Consider the following 20402-nt stretch of genomic DNA (forward strand, 5'->3'; position numbering starts at 1 on the left):
AGATGGACCCGCAAGCAAAGTGGTCAAAGTTAAAGTGGTCCCCTGGGCAATACAGGAACACGCTCACGCCTACACACGCGCGCACCTACCTACCTACCTACCTACCTACACGCACGCATACACACACACACACACACACACACACACACACACACACACACACACACGTGACTCGCACACACGCGCGCGTGGCAGATCTGTGCCTGGAGACCGTGATTTCAACGTGCTCGCTTTTCAAGTCATGGACTGCAGCGAGCGGGGGAACCATTAGGAGCCGGTGGCAAAAACCCGCTTTATTTGGAACACACGAATGATGATGCTGCTGCCACACCAGCCGGATCGGACACACTCTCCCTGACAAGCGGAATTATTACTAATAGCTGCGCTTATGTAATCAATACACCGAATTTGCTTTGGTAGGGGGGGGGATAGCATCCCGTGGATCCTTCCCATTCTACTTGATAGAAAATATCCTACTGTATGCCATATGCTCTGCGATTTTTAGAGCAGCCTATGGCAACCCATTTGTCCTGATGCGACGCGTGTGATGGTTGCAGTGGGACGGATATCCTTAATTTGATCCAATAGGCGTTCTCAGGATTTTTTTGTAGGACGCTTCTGCGCCCCTTTCTGCGCTGACCTTAACAATGCTTTAAATAGGTAATTAATTGTCATGTCTGTCCATGGTCTTGTTCATTTGTAGTAAATACACTCGCAAAAAAAAAAAGATTGACTAGCAAATTCAAACGAATTAGTCCACTTCGGTTGTATTTCTTTTTTCTTTTCTTTTTTTTGTGAAATTTGATTTAGCGATCTTTCACAGGAGGAAACCACCAGTGGGAGTAAATTTTGGACTGTGACTGGTTTGGGGGGGAAAGAAGGGCCTATACAGACTTGGTCCCCCCATTAAAAACTCTGCAGGATTCCATCCTCTTCAGTCCAGAGGAATATCTTCAAGTCCAGGGGGTTACTGCTCCTCTGAGGGCTTTCATCGGCGCTCATTGCATCCGAGGGAATGGTGGCCGCAACGCAGATCCACGCAACTCTTTCTCAATGTTTCGCAGGCGAGCATCTTGACTTGTGATCGAGAGAGACGCGGACTGCAGCAGCCTCCAATCCCTTTCACATGGAGATTTGTGCCTCGCTCGTACTGCAAATCTTGAAAACGGGGACCGTGGCCCTGCTGGTTTTTCCTTCACTGTTCTCACCGTCGATTTCATTTATTCGAGAAAATGCGTAAGTATTCCATTTAATTCAGTCCACTTGAGTCTATTCAATGTGATATGCTGTTGTATATCCCCATGTAGACCGATCCATCGCCATTTCACCCGTGATTTGTGGTTGCCTTACAGACTTCAATTAAAGAAAGATACTTTTATATTTTGAGATGCCCTTTTTTCATCTCTATAGGTAGGTTATGATAGCTGTCGCATCCTCTTTTGTGCGTGAGTGATTGTGCGTGTTTCTGAATGTGTGTGTGTGTGTGTGTGTGTGTGTGTGTGTGATAGGCTAGAGAGATATATAGATAAGAGATATGATGGATAGGGACAGAAAGGAGGTTGAGAAGGTGTAGGGGGTAGCTGGTGCAACAATTTGTGTGTTTGAGCGCTTGGTTGAGACTGTATGGGTCTGTGGTAGTCCCTGTTGCCAGCAGGACATTACTGCTAGAAAAAGGCCTACGTCATATGGTAATTCAAATTCAGTTCAGGTATTCTCAGCATACACGTTTGCAGCAGAAAGAGCGCCGGATTGGCCAGGTGGGCATGCTGGCCCTCAGGAAGGGCGCTTTGAGTGGGAATGTGGCAAAGCAAAAGCTTCAGGTCAGGCTTTATTTTACAGAATCTGCTCATGCACACAGCCTGTACACATGTCTTCTCTCTCTCTCTCTCTATTGTTGTTCTGCCTGTTGACCTAGTATGTCTGCAAAAAAAAAAACAAAAAAAAAAAACATCAAAGCCACCCATGGGTGATACTCAGAAATGAGGTTGTCATTTCTCCCTTCCACAGCCTGAGCAGGTAAACCAGAAGTACAGGGAGTATTTTAAAATAGTAAAAAAAAAAAAAAAGTCCCAGAGTTGTTGCTTTGGCAATACAGGCTTTTTTTCTTCTTCTTTTTTTCCTTTTTTTTTTTTTTTAATTTTTTTTATAAATAAATAGGCGCTGTCCATCAGTGGGAGGTGCTGAAAATGCCTTTATGCTGAAAATACTTGTGTGTTGGCTGAAATGGATAGAGGGAGCTGCATTTGAAGCAGACATCACATCTAAAAGTGCTAGTGCTGCTGCATCCAAAGGCATTCCACTTCAAACTGAACCGGTTCATCCTCAAGTGTACACTTTTATAATATGCACATCTGGCAATTTTACAACCAGCCTGTAAAATGAAGGACACAGTCAAAGTGTTGAAGGATGGGGCTGTCGTTTAGGGTTGGTTAACACAATATTTGCATGGATATACAAGCATAGCCTACCCATTATATATTTGACCTATAGTCTGCTTGATGGGGTTGGGAGTTTGATGATTGAATGGTGAATTGAAACATCTTAAATACTGGATATTTTAGCAAAGGTTTCTGTAAATAGTAGGAAGAATAGTATCTGTTTCACATCCGACAATTTATTACTTAGTATCAGTGGGCTCTTTAAATGTCTGGAAATGTAGAGTAAAATGATCATTTCAAGTATAAAAATGTCTTAAATCAAATTATTAGTTGTGTTCTCACCAACATATATGCGGAAACAAAATGAATATTCCTTATTTAATTTTCAATGGTCCTTTAACAGTGAGATCTACAATTACATTTTAAATTGGTGTTACATTCTAGGTCTGGATTATGTCAGTGCACAGTAATATGCTGGTAACCACTCAAATTAAAGGAGAATTCCGGTCGATTTCAACACGTAGCTCTGTTGTTTGTAAATTTGGAGTGCTGTCAGTAGCGAGAAAAACGAAGCAATCGCTGTTGCCTACACCGTGTTATCCCCCTGCTACAGTTTGCACCCAGGAGACTGAAACGGGGCAGGTTTTAAACATGCTTTTAGCCTCTTAACATGTTCGAAATGTCCTTAAAAGTGCCTATCCATTTGAAGTGATTCCTTCCGAGTGAACACAGTGAATCTTACTGCAGTAGATGCGAAAGAAATGCATGAAAGTCATGCTAATTCATACTTCTGTTTAGTTCCGGTCTGTTTAGAGTGCTTAGGGACCGTCTACAAACTACAACACCGAAATGAGATACAATAAAAATATTTATTAATTTAATGATTAAATAAGGTAGTGTCTTCAAACTTACCTCAATTATAAATTGTCACCTACTAGTTGTATTACAGCACTTACATTAAAAAATAAGCATATGCCTATTTTTGAAAATATTTTTGTATCTTTTTTCGGTGTTGTAGTTTGTGAATGGTCCCTAAGCACTCGTCTTGCCGTCTTGACATCGGAACTAAACAGAGCTCAATTAGCACGACTTTCATGCATTTCTTTCACATCTACTGCAGTCAGATTCACTGTATTCACTTGGAAGGAATCACTTCACATGGGTAGGCACTTTTAATGACATTTGAAACATGTTAAGATGCTAAAAGCATGTTTAAAATTTGTCCTGTTTCAGTCTCCTGGGTGCAAACTGTAGCAGGGGGATAACACGGTGTAGGCAGCACGGATCGTTTTTCTTGCTACTGACAGCAATCCAAATTTACAAACAACAGAGCTACGTGTTGAAATCGACCGGAATTCTCCTTTAAGGCCACCAACCAATAAGTGTCTCAATAGGTCATTAGGTCAGAATGAGCCATCTGAGCTGCTACACTGAGCTTAACGATTCTGAAAAAACCTGAAGCTCAGCTAGAGAAATGCAAGAATTATTTTTACAAGACATTCCAGTCAGAATCATTCTTTGTAGAAGAAGTGTAGCGTTCTGCTTGGTTGAGAACTGGTGACCATTACTGCCAGGGTGGTAAATATGATCACCATGCTTAACTCAGGGACCCGTCATGGCCTGTGGATTTGGGTTTGTCCTTTTGTAATATCCCTCAGTCATCAAGACAGAAACAGCAAGCCATAAGGAATGTGATCACCCTGGCAGGTGTTGCTCGTTTTGGCATTCACCTGCCTGCTAAGGGACCAAATAGATGTACACCATGCCAGGACCACTCACCAGAACAGCTTTGACAGAAGCCCTCACTGTGGGAAATAAGCACTTGGGCGAATAGATTTCGTTCCATGCGTGACACACATGTAGTCAACCACTGGTTCAGAACAGGGTGAGTGGTGACTCATCTAACCATATGAGTTTTTTTTACCCTCAGTAAACTTGGTTCTTGTGCATCCTGCTATGTAGAAAAGCGAATTTACTGTACGTATAATAAGGGCTTTACGCGATGCAGTTCCACCATAATATAGCTCCCTAAATTTCTTGTGACAAGCCGCCTTACACCTCAGTAGTGAGTTGATTCATAGTGCCTTGTCTGTTTTTTTTTTCATGCATCTGGAATATTGCACAGACGTCACAGTCGATGGCTATGTGCGTCTGTTCTTCCCAGGTGGTTATGTCGTTTCAACATATTTTCATGCCATCATTACCTTAGCCGCATTTTTCCAATTGTGAGACATCATTAAGTCAAACAATGTACATAACACAAGCTCCAGCAAAATATACTTCAACAATCAGCCCTCTAGAAAAGTCATGGATTTCTTCTTTGAGCCACAGGAGACAAAATAACGAGCAACTGGGTCTGCCTAGGGTTTTTAGACAGCACTAAGCATGGTGGGATGTTAATCACTGAGTCATTTTAAGGACCAGTCACACACCTGCATGGAATAAACTGCACGTTTCACATGTTAAATGGCCTGTCAGTCAAACTAGGAGTCATGATGAATTTCTAAAACTCATTACAATCATTACAATTAGTCGATACATGATTAATGGACAAAACAATAACGCTCAAGTCATTTGTCAAGCAAAATACCTAATATTATCTGGTTCCAACTTCTCTTTTATTTAGTGAATGACTTCTCATAATGATGGTGTATTATGTTAGTATACAATTGCCCATTTTGAAAACCTTGGGTTTCAATCTGTCAACAGCAAAAATGTTGATTCATTTTCAAATTACTATCTACTTCATTGCACTTATACTTTTGGTGATTGAAGGGGGCAGTCAGTGTTTTTCAAGAATATGCTTTACTATACAGGGGGGCACTGTTTTGTTGTTTCATCAATTTATATTGTCGTCTTGGCCTTCTGCATACTTCTCTGTGTGATATGAGGATTGGCGTTGGAAGTGGCGATAACTTATGGCTGAGGTTCTGTCTGGATAGAGTGAAAAAAAACCCAGGCCTCTGCTTTTTATCTTAACTAATCCAGAAGGAAGGATTGTGTGCACTTCTGTACGTATATGTATGTCGCTGTGTGACATAAATAAGTGAGTGGGATGCAGCTTGAGATTAGACTGACTTCCAGTCGGCTCCATTTTGATAGATAGCACTCTGTATCTTGTGGTACCTCCACAAAACATGTGTTTGTGTCGAGTGAAGAGACAGGCCAATCTGAACAACTTGAACCGCTCGGGTGTGAAAGAGTCCAACGCATGCCAGGCTGGAGAGACTTAGTATTCACTGTAGCAGCTTAAGTTATGCCTTTGTGCACCAGAAAGGGGATTATTCAGCGCATCCTGCTCTGTGTCATTCACAAGTCTGCCATTCTAAATCAACAAATATTAATGTGGTGATGTATGAAGAGGCTGTATCTGCTTGTGTGTGCCTGTAGTACCACTATGGTTTATTACCAATAAGTGTGTCTTATGTAGAGTGACAGTGTTGATGTCTGCCAAAAATCACAACTTATGGCATAAATGTCATTATGACACATTCATGTTTTGACTGCAGCCGTTGGTGCCTTATTTCACCATCTGTGTTGTGTTCTATGTGTCTGTTGTGGCCTGCAGCACCAACTAGCCATCAACTCCAGTGAGAGCCTCTGATAGAAAGAGTATGCTCAGGCTACGGGTACCATGTTTCTGCCTCTTCAGCAACCAGCCACTTTCTGCAAATGCCATAATGCCCTTTATAGATTCCTCTACATACTCCCAACAACCTACACATGTACAGTTTAGCAATACTGCTGGAGTAGACACTATTTTCTGTGATTATATGTATGGTGCTGCTGTGATGTGAGGCACATCTGAGTACCACCCACTGCTGTAGAATGTCAGTAAATAATGTCCAAAAGGCAATTATGGCTTTCACAAGTTTTCTTCCGAGTGTAGTAACATGAACAAAATCAAGACATATCACAATGGTAGATAAAGCTTGGAGGGAAACACAGAAAGCTGTGCAGCATGGGAATTATTCCTGGAAATGTAGGGCTGTGGTTTGATAGCTCATTTTGGATCTGATCCCAAGTTGATAAAACACTCTGATTAGTCAAGTCAAACAAATCTCACATTGAATATTGTATGTCCTCCCTATTTTATTAGCAACAACACTGATAACATTCAGGGACAGTAATCATGAATTCAGCTCATCATTTAGCTTAATGGAGAAATATTCCAGAAAGCATGGTACTGATTTGCAGGTCAAAAGATGTTTAGACATCCAAGTTAAAACTGGGCAGAACGTACCACTCTTATATTTCCACAGCTGTTGTTTAAGAGCATTTCAATGGCTACAGTATATTTCAATGAAAAGCATAGTCCTAATTTACCTTGCACGGCAGCTGGATTCTCGCAATATCAAAAGTAGGACTGGGACGATTCGTCAACGTAGTCGACGTAATCGATAACGTAAATGCGTCGACACTAAAAATTTGCGTCAACGCGTCACACATAGAAATCTAAAAAAAAAACATAGCTGCCTCCAGCAACAGCGCAAGTACGGATTCCTCGCAAGTTCAACAACACGTTGAGAAAAAGGCTCGCACGCGGTCTTCTAAAGTGTGGGAGTATTTTACTCTTAATGCCAACAACAACGTGGTAGTCTGTAGATTTTGTAAAATGCATCCCTGAGTCAGGATAACAGCAGCAAAACACCGTAAGTTCTGCTCACCTTTTTGTCCCTTTCCCTCCCAAGTAGAGTTTAGATTCTCTGCCCGAGCCCGAGCCCGAACTTGACCCACGGGCCGGGTCGGGCCGATATGTCCTGCCACTATCCGCCGGGGCGGGCTGGGCCCTTGATCAAGCATTTGTGTTTTTTTTAATCATTACTTTATTAGTCTAATTGGGTGGGGGGAAAGTTATGCCTCTCCAGCTTCTCCCGTAGCTCTGGGTATATGTCCTGCACTGACTTGAGTGGGAGGTAAACTGTGCTAAAATCGTGTCTCCCCCATCTGTAGCACTGTCTTGGATAATTGCGCAACCAGGCTAGATTGTTTCAGATATCTCACGAGTCCTTTATAACGTCAGTTATAACAGCCCACGTATTAAAAAATTGTCTGGTTTAAATCGGGCTCGGGCTCATAATTCCAGTTAATGTGTCGGCCGGGCCGGGTATGGTCAGGCTTGATTTTTTGTGCCCTATCTAAGCTTTACTCCCAAGCATGTGCGATTATCAACATAGTGACACGGAATGTGTTCCCAGTAGTAGCCCAATGGTACGTTAGTCCGTTGATTCGTTTTAATGCCCCGCTATGACTTAACATTAAGCATCATCAAACGCTGTCAGTCGGCAGTGTTATTTTTTTGGTTTACCATCATCATGAGTGACCCAATCCATTACAGACTGTTATATTAGACACTCTGCAACTTGTCTTATGTTGAATTTATTTGATACATCTGATTTCATATGTTGCTAAAATTGCACCTTTTTTACTGTAAGATTAAAGGCAGAAGAGCTTGGATGTTAAACAAGAGCTTATTCATTACCGTACCTACTACTGTTAAAAAAAAAGCAAATACAGGCTACTCTTTTTGCACTTGCTCTGTTTACTTTAAGTTTTTATTTTTGTATTCCTCCTGAAAATGACTTTATTTTGTTGTTGGATTGATAGCCTACATCTGGCTTCATGTTGCACTACAAATTAATTTTACTTGAACAGTGCAATGTTAAACAATTTTAATAAATAGAGATTTGAACGTTATTGAAATTTGTTTTGTGTAAATAATCGCTAATTGAAAAATGTATCGTTAGATTAATCGAAAAATGAAGCGTTAGATTAGTCGACTAATCGAAAAAATAATCGCTAGATTAATCGTTTAAAAAATAATCGTTTGGGACAGCCCTAATCACAAGATCACGCGAGAATCACGGGATCACATATCACAATATAAACTCATCTTGTCAGGCTTCAAGTAATGCGTTTGTGTCAGGTCCAGAGTCGGCCAGACCAATCAGCGCCCACTAAGGGTTTAGGTGTATGTGCTGGGAAACTGTTTGTTAACAACAACAATGGCGGCTCCTTAAGATGTTTGCATAGATGCTGCAGTAGCATCAGTTATATCAGAACTGGAGAGTATTTCTTCATAGAAAGAAGAGCAAAGAACAGCACTAAAGGTTCTTGATGGTAAAAATATTTTCGCTCTTCTCCTGACTGGCTTCTTCAAGAGTTTAAGAGACAGATGGTTTCATCCAATTACCTGCCAGGTATTTCTTTTGTCTGCCCTTTTCCAAACAGTTAAGGGCAACTTATCAGGTGGTTCTGTGTTATGCATCTGACGCATCAGGTTAGGTCCTAACCATCAGTTCAAATATAGTCACTTTAATGCTGTGGAAACAATGGCTGTGGGACCCAGACATCGATAACAATTTGGCTCGGTTTTAGTATCTAGACGTCTTTTGACCCGCAACAACAAATCAACGCTTACTGGGAATGTAATGGATTTTAATTGTTGTAATGGTAGCCTTTTGATATTTATTTTATACTATTCTCTTATGGGTTTATATTGAAGAATTCTGTGACTAAAACTTGTTGACTGCTAAACTGAAAAAAGGGTTTAAACAGGATTCTGATTTTATAATGAGATTCAATACTTTTGAACCCCAATTTGAGGAATGTACATTTTACTGAGCCTGATGCTACCAAATGCATGGCATGCAATGGTCACATAAAAATGTTAATGAGGCTGAAATGTCTATTTATGGCTCTTCTAAGGCCAGTTACTAGCTACAACAATCAAAAAAACTGACAGAGTAAGTGAGACCCAATCTAATATATAACAAAATGACATCTTAAACTATGTTTTGACTATCAAACAGGCTCCCAGTGAAGGCTTGAAAAGTGGCTATTGTCCCTTCATGGAGGAAAGCAGCTTGGATTCACAGCTCAATGAATTAAAAAAATAAATAAATCACAGAGGGAAACAAGTAACAAAGTGTCTGTAGAAACTTCAAAATTCCTGCAGCATAATCTGTTTCTCCTCTGTCCATCTGTATGGTCAGTATGTTCCAAACAGTCAATTTGTTTGCCAAACTATGAAGCTAGCGAGAGTCTGGAACCTGCTGAGAATATGGATGGACAGTGAAAAGAAGAATATTATGCTGCAGGATGGACTTCAAAAGTTCCGGTGTACAATTTGATACTTTGTTGTAACCATCACATTGGTTAGCTGTTGGAATTAATGTTGGAACTGCTACAAATCAAAGCTATCGTCCACTGCAAAGCAGCAAGCTACAAACCTTTAAGCTTACTTTGAGCCCTACAGGGAAATAGTGTTTGGTAGTAAAAAATTGTTTTAACTATTGGAGAAGTATTCCTTCACTTCCTCTGGTCTGTGTTATGACATGAACAGAAACAGAAACTAATTTTTCACATAAGATATTTATGTTCTGATAATAAGTGCACTGATACATTGTAATTATATTTTGAAAACTAAGAAGATTGAAGGTCTTTCGCCATGCTAGCAGTTCTTTGAGGCTGTACTTATAGGCCCAGTGGTGCTTTGTGCTTTATGGTAACATGCTCACAATGCCAATGCACATGCTGATGCCATGTCCAACGTCTTAGTTAAGCATGTTAGCATGCTAATATTTGCTAATTCACAGAGGGCAAAAGAAAATGATTTAAATCGTTATACTGCAAAGACTACAGGCAGCTTATATGTGCAACACAATTAATCTATATTGTAAGCCACCCACCTGCTTATGTCGCTTCAAAACACAACTACACAGCAGAGTCCAACCTACACCAAAAAGAGCCATATGAGTATTCTGCCATTTGATGCGTCAAGTTCAAACCTAGAGTAGGTGAAAGCAAGCCCTTGGAAGGGCTTTGCCTTAAAGCCCGGGCAAATCTCATTGTCTGCTTATCAGCCTCAAATTTACTCCGCCTTACTAAGATATTCCCTTAGAGAATTAGGGATAATAGCTGAAGTGATGACAGTCATGATGAGTCTCTATCTCTCTCATGTTCAATGCCCCCCCTCCTCTTTCTTTCTGCCTCTCTCTAACCTTCCCCTATTTATCTAACTCGCCACATATTAATATACATGTTATCTCCTGCCAGTTCATTTAGCTCAGATGTCTTTGATGAGACTATCTCAACAATACTTAGAGTCATGCATGGATGGACTTTCATGCTGCAACTCACGATGAACAGAGAGTGATTCATTGTACAATGACGGAAGTTAACAAATCAATGTAAGAATGAAATGAATATCTAGTTCATTAATGCTTTGGCAAACCACTCAGATTCTAGTTGCTGGAATACATTTGATTGGCTTAATTGTCAAAGATGAAACCCCAGTAACTGGCGCCAAGTCAAACATTACTAAACCGAGAAGGGAATCTTGTGAGTCTGACAAGATTGCCTCTTTAGTGTGTAGCCTCAGCTACATTTCTCCCCTTTTATGACAACACTGTTCTTCAACCACCGTGTTTTCTGGGCTTCAACAAGGCTGTTCGAACATCTTGTTCCCTTGTTGCCATGTACTAATACATTATTGGTGAACCTCATTGTTTGCCATTTTGTCCTTCAAATTCAAAGGCAAAGAAAGAGAAAAGCTGTTACCATACCATTCTTTGTCTTGTATCCTCAATAATAACACAAAGTCCCTTTCATTTTTAGTGCAATGCATTAAGCCTTCGCCAAGTATCCAATGCAGCTGGAGTACTTATAAGACAGTTGCAACACAATTTGATCTTTTCCTTGTTTTCTGCATCTTGTAACCATTTTACATCATCGGAGATAAGGGTTGTCCCAATCACATTTTTTTTGCAGCCAATTCCAGTCCTCCTATTGAGTCTATGCCGATACAATGTTTTATTATTTACAGTGACCAAACCTAAAAAACGTCTGGATCAGCTGATCTGCAGGTTAGGATCGTAAAAGACGAGACACCATTTTGTTATTCAATATAAGTTCCATTAAAACATTTTTTTTAAACGCTAAAATGCAGTCTCATGTGCATGCACATTACAGGATGGACATATGCCATAAATTAGACAATAAGATGCTATTAGTAGCAGAATAACAATGTGATACATCTGTAAGTTACCAGACTAAGTGGAAAATTGTTTCTGGAAAGAAACATTGTTATTGAGGTTTTGTTTCTAATGCGATTTTTTTTTATGCTTCGAAAACTACAAAGGAAATTCAATTAGTCTCCATTTTACTGGGTGGCTGCAGAAATCTCAGACACAGACATCTCCAAACCTCAGCACATAATGTGTATCTAAACTCATGTGCATGGCTCAATAAAGCTTGAGTTTAAGGTATGTAACATTTCCGCATTAAAGTGTCTAACAATGATTACACATATGTTATATATTTTGTTAAGTTGTGTACCAACCCGTTCTCACTCCCAACTCATCAAATACTGACGCTTTGTCAGTGGCTCTCAGCATCAGATACTGGCGCAAAACTCACCCTTTAACGTCTGTTTGGGCTGAACCGGGCATAGTAGTACCACAACCGCAGCGCTGTAGGATGACGTAGTATTAAGAGCGACAACGGTAGCGAGTAATATGAAAGTTCGAAAATCTGCATAAAGAGGCAGGTTGGGGTGGTGGACGGGTCAAACAACACAGGACTTTCACCCAGGAGATCGGGGTTCATGTCCCATACTTGTCCCGTGTGTCACTGAAACGTATATTTTGTAACCCCACCTATGATTTTTCCTAAACCTAACTGTCCCGTCCTTGTCCTGCATGTCAGTTAAACGTACATTTTTTTAACCCCACCCACGATCTTTCCCTAACTAAATTGTTTTACCCTCAGTGTTGCATGAAAGCATGTGTGATGCCAATGTGACGTTAGCTAACGTTGCCCCAGGTAAAGGGAATAAACGTGACTAAACGTGACTAAACGTGACTAAACGTAACGTGAATGAAACTTTAATACATTAACTTGTCCATGAACGTTATTTCTGCCTGAGTCACGTCAGATAGATTTTCATCGCCAATGGTGATTGTTTAACAATGAAGACTACAACCCATGATCCCACACTACTGCACAGCGTCACAGAGTCTTCCTTTTATTATTGTTGTGATTGAGAGAACCCTAGCGGCAGAAATTACATACGGTGCGTTTAAGCGGAAACAAAAAATGTGGGTCCAAACTACCAAAAGTGTCTGCTTCTCAAATGTATTTATATCATTGTAAATACATACTGTATATATGTTTAAGATGTCACGTTTTTCACTATTTTTTCTCATTAAACAGAAACATGAATTATTAATTAGGGCAGTAATCAGCAGATTAACCAATAAGGAAAATAATCATTAGTCACCGCCCTAATTTTTTAGCTCTTCAATCATCAAAAGTGGCAAACACTTCTCACCTAATTATTTGTCACACCTGTAGCTCAGTAATAAGCGTTATGCGTTTCCGTGTAACGTCTTTGAGAATACACAGCTGAAGCTACATGTTGCAAGCTTTGCTAGCACCTGCTGCTTGGACTTTAATTATCCAGACAGGGAATACGGAAACAAACTGAGGGGGATCCCCAGGTCTTTATCTCATTCACACGGTGGTAATGAAAATGACTAACAATAAGGGCCAGTTAATAAAATTAGAGACAGCGGCACTGCTTGACTAACTTACCTACCACTTGTGGTGCAAGGTTTTTAATTAACAGGCCCTGTCATCTGATTGGATAAGGATGCATCACTGGATACAGGAATACACACATTGTTTCTGTGTCCAGTCAGGCTTCAGAATCTTCAGTCTTTTATTCACTCTCCTTTCCTCTCTGACAGAGTATGAACAAGAGTGCAAGGCAGGTCTGATAAAGTATATATATGTATATAATACCTGATATTAAGATAAAATCTGATCCTATTTTTCGGTGAAAACTTTGCAGGTACTGAAAAGAAAAGAGCCTTGGAATGTTGTGTTAATGTAACGGGTTTAAAAGAGTTTATCCCAACCCAAAGAACCTCCACAGATACATTGTAGTCATGTTGTGCATTTGAACACTAACAAGATCAAGTGTCCACAGCCATGCTAGCAGCTCTGTGAGGCTGTACATACAAGCATAGTGGTGTTATGTGCTAATTGGCACTACACAGGGTGATGGGATGTCATAAGAGTTGCAGGTATTTGGTCATAAAATCCAGTATTGGACAAATTAACATTTTGCCGCTATATGGAAACCTAAAGGATATACAGAGTTAATATAATTCAACCTGAAGGGAACATGAATGTCTGTATTTCATGGCAATTCATCCAATAGTTGTCAAGACATTTCACTCAAAACCCCAAATGTCAATCTCATGATGGCGCTAGAGGAAAAGTAGATGATCACCAATGCCAATAGCATGGCTACAAACTGTACAACTACCTTCAGCTTTTTGTTGTTTGACTCATAAGTGCTATTTAGACACCCACAGTGGGCAAGGAAAGGAGAATCAAATATTTACACTGCAAAGACAACAGGCAGCTTATACTGTATGTGCAACATGATGAATCTATAGTGTAAGCCATTTACCAACAAGTCTGCACAGCTCCTGCTTATGATGCTTCAAAATACAACTACACAGCAGAGTCCAACCTACACCAAAGAGAGCCATATGTGTATTCTGCCATTTGGTGCGTCAAGTTCAAAGCTTGCGTAGGCGTTGCCTTGGTAGCCCTGTTTTCAGCTTGACAGCAATGTATTGTGCTGATACATTGGGTTTGAACATGCTTTTAAAAGGGAAATAGTTTATCCCAACCCAAAGAGGAGCATGTACCTTCTCAAATGAACACGGAAACCATCAACAGTATGGTAACAGTAAATAGGTATTTACCTGATGAAGGTCTGAGACCGAAACGTTGTATTTTTCTAAATAAATTATTGCTTGCGTAATGGTCAGTGTGCGGGACTTTTCTCTCAAATTACGAAAACAATCAAAAGACCAATCCCTAATGGCAGTAATGCAGCCCCAAATATTATTGTTGTGCAATTGACATCACGTTTCATTAAAGCTATGACTTGAGCCAAACAAGCAACCATATCTCTTTTCACTAGATTGTCCACCAGTATCCCCCAGTCGTGTTTTCTCATTCTTGGGTAGTGAAGAAATTTACACTCTGTATCATGAGTCATTCAATACAGCGTGGAGCAGCTAGGCTAAGGGGCATATGGCCATGTTGGAGGAGAGCCATGCGGCTTCAGGCGGGGTAAACGAATGGGCAGTTATTGTTGGTGCATTAGCTGTTCGGCTCCGCATCATGTTTCACTGTCATTTCCTCAGTGAGCACACCGTTTATCCAACAGCGGTAAATAAAACATTGCAATCATATTTTTTGCTCCGTGTTAGAGAAAGTTGGTGGTCCAGGGAATTAGGGCTGTCACACTCTAAATACCGTTTGACTGTGCATGAAGATAAGAGAGAGCGAAAAAGAGAGACAGAAGGAGAACGCTTGTGTTCCACTAAAATATCCTTGGCGACGAAAAAGACGCTGTATTCACACATTATTCACGGACAGTTTGTACCAACACCAACATTCTGCTAAGGCTATGATCGGCTGCGATTGGCTAAATGCACTAGAGGAAATGCTGGTGCAGAGCTACAGAGCTGACGGCGGACTGTGTGCGTCGACTGTTGATTATGGGGAGAGCCTGTGGTTCCATCTATTTCATATTCATGAGCCAAATGGTTCATGTTGTATTATTCATGAACAAATTAGACGTTCAAAACACCAGTGTGAGCAAGGCCGTATGCAGAATGCATACGGCCTCATGAACCAAACTTTAACTTGAAACACTCTCACATGCTCCTTGCCTGATGCCCACATTTAAATTGTCCTTTCTTTTCATCCCTGATCCTGATGCTGTGTTCCCTGTTCAAATGAGCTACCGAGGCTTAATATATCCCACATTCTTTTTGGTACACAATTCTGGACTGCTGTCCTTACAGCAGTTTCCACTATCTACAAGCAGTGATGAATCGAAGACTGTCTTTTATAGAAAAAAAAAAAATATATATATATATGTATACAGTTTACTGTACAAGAGGTTGAGAGCTGACCTGCTTGTAAGAGACCAGCTTTGTTCTGCCTCTCTGATCAGCTGGCTTGCCTGCAGTCGGGGATGGAGCAACAGAAGTGTGTCCAATCAAGCTGAGCCCTGTTTTAAAAGGCCCTGCAGTCGTTGGGCAGAGGCCGTGTTTACGACCCAAAATCGAGGAGACGAGCCTGGCCCTCTTCCAAGCCCTCGAGCTCGTATATTCTGTCTGAGCATATCCAGAGTGAAGTGCAGCACTGCAAGGAGGCCCCACGAGACACCTGTACATGTGTTAGTGACTGTGTGTGTGTGTGTGTGTGTGTGTGTGTGTGTGTGTGTGTTTTTAACAGTGTTTAGGATGAAAGAAAATCTTGTTAACCTTCAAACCTGCTATATTTCTTTAAGTGGAGACATGGCTGGAGACATAGCAATTAAAATGAAATCGTATTGATGCACAGTGTAAATAGTATCACAGCTGTAGAAATATTCTATGAGGTCAATAGAAAGAAAAAAAAACACCTGCACATGCCATATACCCCTAAAAAGCGACCAACAGAATACAGTCACTCAGCAATAATGAATGCAGTCTGCGCAGTGTTGCTAAAATATTTGACTTCAGTTAACAAATATAAAAGCACTTCATTTACATTAGCCAAATGGGAAGGTGCAGTCATTTTTGTGATTACAATGCGGTTGGTCAATTACTGTAATAGTGTGGATTTATGGCACATTAGGGTGACCAGTGTTTAACACCACAGTGGGTATTATCTATTCCAGAGCTAATCCTTAAGCTGAAGGTCACAATAACAATCCAGTGCCTTTGTGAGCCTGAAATCGATTTGAACAGACCAGATGTGGTTAGGGACCAAAATATGAAATTGCTGTTGAGTGTCGTAACTTTATTATTTTATTATCTTTTAGTTAGTCTTATCTTGGTTTGGTTCTGTACTCTTACCTGAAGCTCTCCTTTGTTGCATTCCCATTGCTGTTGCTACTATGACACCTGAATTTCCCTCAAGGGATTAATAAAGGCTTATCAAATTGTATCTTAATATTTGGTAATGGCCTGTAGAAATGATGCTGTGAAGGTACTCAATGGAATTGCATACCTCAAGTAATAACTTTCTTTGAGAAATGCTTTTACATCACAAAAGGAATCATCCATCTATTTAATTCTTCAAGAATCTCCTTTTCAAACAAGCCCTAGCGGAAGTAACTGTACTGTCACAGCAGGAATGTTAGCTTGAATGCAGACATCGAGCCAGCCACCTCAACCGTTTGTGTTGTGTTTGTGTAATGATTTGTTTTCCTCAGAGTGGATCCATGCCAGCATGGCGCACAATTTTGCCTCGCTCATGGTGATCAATAGGCATTAGCTTGGGACAAGAAGTTTTCAAGTGTGTAGGTTGTTCAGTGAATGATTGGCAGCTCTCTGCATCACCCAGACATGAACATGAAAGCTTCCTACACCTGACTGTGCCAACACAATTCTCAACCTGAATGAATGAATGTGCCACTCCCCGGGCTCTCATTGCTGCAAAATACATATTGCAGCTGTTTTGGAGCTCAGACATTATACATCAAAAATTGTTTCTGGATCATTCTGAGGTGGATAAAAGGCCCCACTGTCACCTCACAGCAAGTTTGCATGTTGCCATTGTGTTCACCCAGGTTTCCTCCCAAACCAAAAGTCATGTTACCAATACTTTTGCCTTTTCCCTTAACCAAGACACTAAACTCGGAACTGCAAGTTGCCCCATGATGGCACTGATTCCTGACTGGTCACTGCTCTTAAATAGTTAAGATAAATTAAAGGGGGAATTTCAACACTGAGATTTGTAAAGTTTAACTTAATCTAAATCTACGGTCAAATAGGGGTTCACCGATTTTGGGACATTCAAGACTAGGGTCGGGGTTTGATCAATTGTATTGAATCCGAATGCACAACCTGAAAATGAGATGAGAGCAGCAGCAGATATGACATGTTGATTAAATTATGTATTTGATATGTTGACATAACAGATGTTGCCTCCTTATTAGCACCTTTATCTTTCAGAAGCCACTTTATCGTACTGGAAGTCTTGATTCAGCAGAGTACCGACATTGCTCATTCACTGCATTTGTGTATTTTCACGTTAACGTTAGTCTGTTTGCACTACTACAGAGTGTCTTTTCTCTCCTCTGATTTTCCATCTCGTTTTTGGTTCGGTCTCAGTAGGTGTTTTTCAGAATTACATCTTGCAGTAAAAACTGAAACTTCAATGTGTAATCTGGCTTTGCTGGATCCAAACACTGGCTCCATTGTTCTCAATAAGTCAAAGAGTTTGTTTTTTTATTCCAATTCATACATATATGTGCAACTGAAGCTAAATTGACTCTTTCACACCTCGATTGCAGTTATTACACCATTCAGAGTGCGACAGCATGAGTGGTGAAGAAAAATATTCACTTTTTTTTATTTTACCGGCAAGACTTCGCAAAACATACAAACTGCCGGTACAGCAGAACCGGGCTCAGACTATCAACTGCAACTGGTCTTCTCTATGTGGCTGGCAGAAATGTGCCACAGACTGCTTAATCTGCCACCTACTGGCACATGCCAATATAAATAACTAAATTTTCAAGTATAGTATTTAACAAAATAGGAAATATAAATGTTTTTACAGGTGTCACACCGTTTCCATTCCTCTTTGCAACATCTACTATGACTCTTAAACCAAGTCAAGTTTTACGAGTCAAGTTACACAGCTGTAATCATAGAAACATGTAAGTTACCTGTGCAGTTGCCTTTGCCTACATAGTAGTATAATGGATAAAACCTCACTCAGCATGTCAAATGTATTAAATTATAAAGTAGTTGCATATTCAGGTGCAGCTCTCTGTCTGAATGGTGAGGTAGGATACAATGAAGAGGCATTTGCACAACAAAGACCTGATCTATCAGTGACTGGGGAGGCAGATAATGTGGCAGTGGACTTTGAGATGTGCAACAGGAGGGGTAATTTAATTATTGAAAATCGTGTAGGCTCCTTCCTTTCCTTTCCCCCACGGTGTTCAAGGTTAATTGTCATAAGTTCAGGACAATCTACCACCAAGGCACAAGGGAGGGGACCAGAGGAGAGATGCCACACATAAATTCAATTCTATCAAGATGATTGTGCATTCAAGCAATATTTTCCATTACGCATCGATTCTTCAGTGGAGACTACCGTCAGAAAACTTCAAAGAGATCCAATGCTCTACATAAGTTACTGCTTGTCCCCTCTTCTCACTGACATCATAGGAAATAAACTGGAGCACTAAGTGTAAGTAAAAGATAATAGGAAACGTCTTCTGAACCGTATCCTAAACTGAGGCCCTTTGCTGTGAGATTAACAAAAGGTGTTTGGCTTTGCATAGGCACTGGAGATAGACGCAGGCCATTCCAGACAGCAGCATGTTAGCGTGTCTCAGCCGTTTAGAGGATTGCTTGTGTAATGCCATCTGTATTCAGGGGATGAACACCCACTTTTACACCAGGGCAGAGAGAGAGGAGCAACAGTGACTTCAGCCAACATCTGTCGCTTTCCCTCGATATTCCATTCACTCATCCGCCAGGCGCTTTCATCCACTTAAAATCGTGACACAAGACCGGATATGTTAATCGAAGAAACTATTCACCCTGAGAATATGAAGGATAAAAGCGTTTGTGAATATGTAACACGGACTGCTACAAAGCAGAACAATGATCAGCTTTTGATATAAAGCCTTCAATAAATAATTTGTTCCTCCTCATTTATGGATTAAGCTGTGTCACATACAGAAAGAAATCCAGTATACCCAATTTACACATGCAATGTTCCATGTAGAAGTAAAGGTTTAATTACTAAATCTAAAGCTAGAACTTTTTTTTTTACTGACAAGACAGTCTAAACCAAACTGAAAAATAATCTAATAACTATTTTGATGATAAAATAATCATAGAAAATTGTTACAGCCACTTAAATGGAGGATTGCTTTTTTGTCTTGTGATCCTAAACTGAACATCAAGTCTTGGAGAGTTGGTCAGACAAAACAACATTTTATAGACCAAATAATTATTGATTAATCAAATAAATAAATGAAAATAATCGTTAGTTGCAGCCTAGTCTATATCCACGACGTTCCACTTCCGGGATTGCTCCGATGCTGCCGGAAATTCGGCCAGATGTCACTCTTTTCTACCGGATGTCCGTTACCTTCCGCTTTCTTTGTGTTGTAATTTAAAAACTCTGGTGGATTTATGAGGACTATGGTTAACTGCTCCTCAGATCTCAGCAGGGTAAATCCAGACAGCTAGCTAGAATAAAAGGCTATTTTGCAGAGGCGCCGTTGCTCCGTCCAGCGCTTAGCGCCACCCAAGACGATTGCGATTGGTTTAAAGAAATGTCAATAAACCAGAGCATGTTTTCTCCCATCCCGGAATGCTGTGTGGACACGCCAGACCCTCCTCCGCAGCGCTGTGGAGAAAGGTCTGGCAATACGGGACTCTAAAATCATCAGAAGCAAGGACTAAAGAATGTGTTTGCTATCCAGCAAAATATACAAACATATGTAGTTCCCAAATGCACATGGTGAAGAAGCCGTCGTATTAGCCATCTCCAGTATCATAGGGCGTAGAGTCTAAAATCACACAAAAAGGCTGGTAAAACCAAAACAAGTCTGCAAATCCCCATAATTGCATTGTATTGAATAATTATATCATATGATTTGTTTGAAAGGGCCAAAGCAGTTGTTGCCCATGCTCCATGTTATGTGAGTAAAAGGCTCACCAACAGAGGTTGAGGTTGAGCGGTGGGGGCGATAAGGTTGGACTCAGCAGTTAGAAAAGATTTGACACTGAGATCACTGTAATAGTAAATGGTACAGATCTACATGATGCTGCCATGTACAAACTGCTGTTAGTTGTTCCTATATGGATTTGGGCTTTGGCGTTGGGAATTGTTTAATGTCTGTTATCGGTACTAAATGGGCAGAAGTGGCAGAAGATGTAATGCTGCTGTGAAACCCAGCTTTCTGTTGAC

At 40.5% G+C, this 20402-nt stretch overlaps 1 protein-coding gene across 1 annotated transcript in view; it reads left to right on the forward strand.

Moving 5' to 3' along the window:
* The first annotated feature begins 217 nt into the window (after positions 1-217).
* Positions 218-20402, forward strand: part of lrrc4cb (leucine rich repeat containing 4C, genome duplicate b) — a 42105-nt gene continuing 21920 nt past the window's right edge. The window contains exon 1 of the mRNA XM_031290132.2: positions 218-1236. The gene's annotated coding sequence lies outside the window, so the exon portion shown is untranslated. The remainder of the gene's footprint in view (positions 1237-20402) is intronic.

Source organism: Sander lucioperca, chromosome 3, assembly GCF_008315115.2.
Source record: "Sander lucioperca isolate FBNREF2018 chromosome 3, SLUC_FBN_1.2, whole genome shotgun sequence".
NCBI classification, from domain to species: domain Eukaryota; kingdom Metazoa; phylum Chordata; class Actinopteri; order Perciformes; family Percidae; genus Sander; species Sander lucioperca.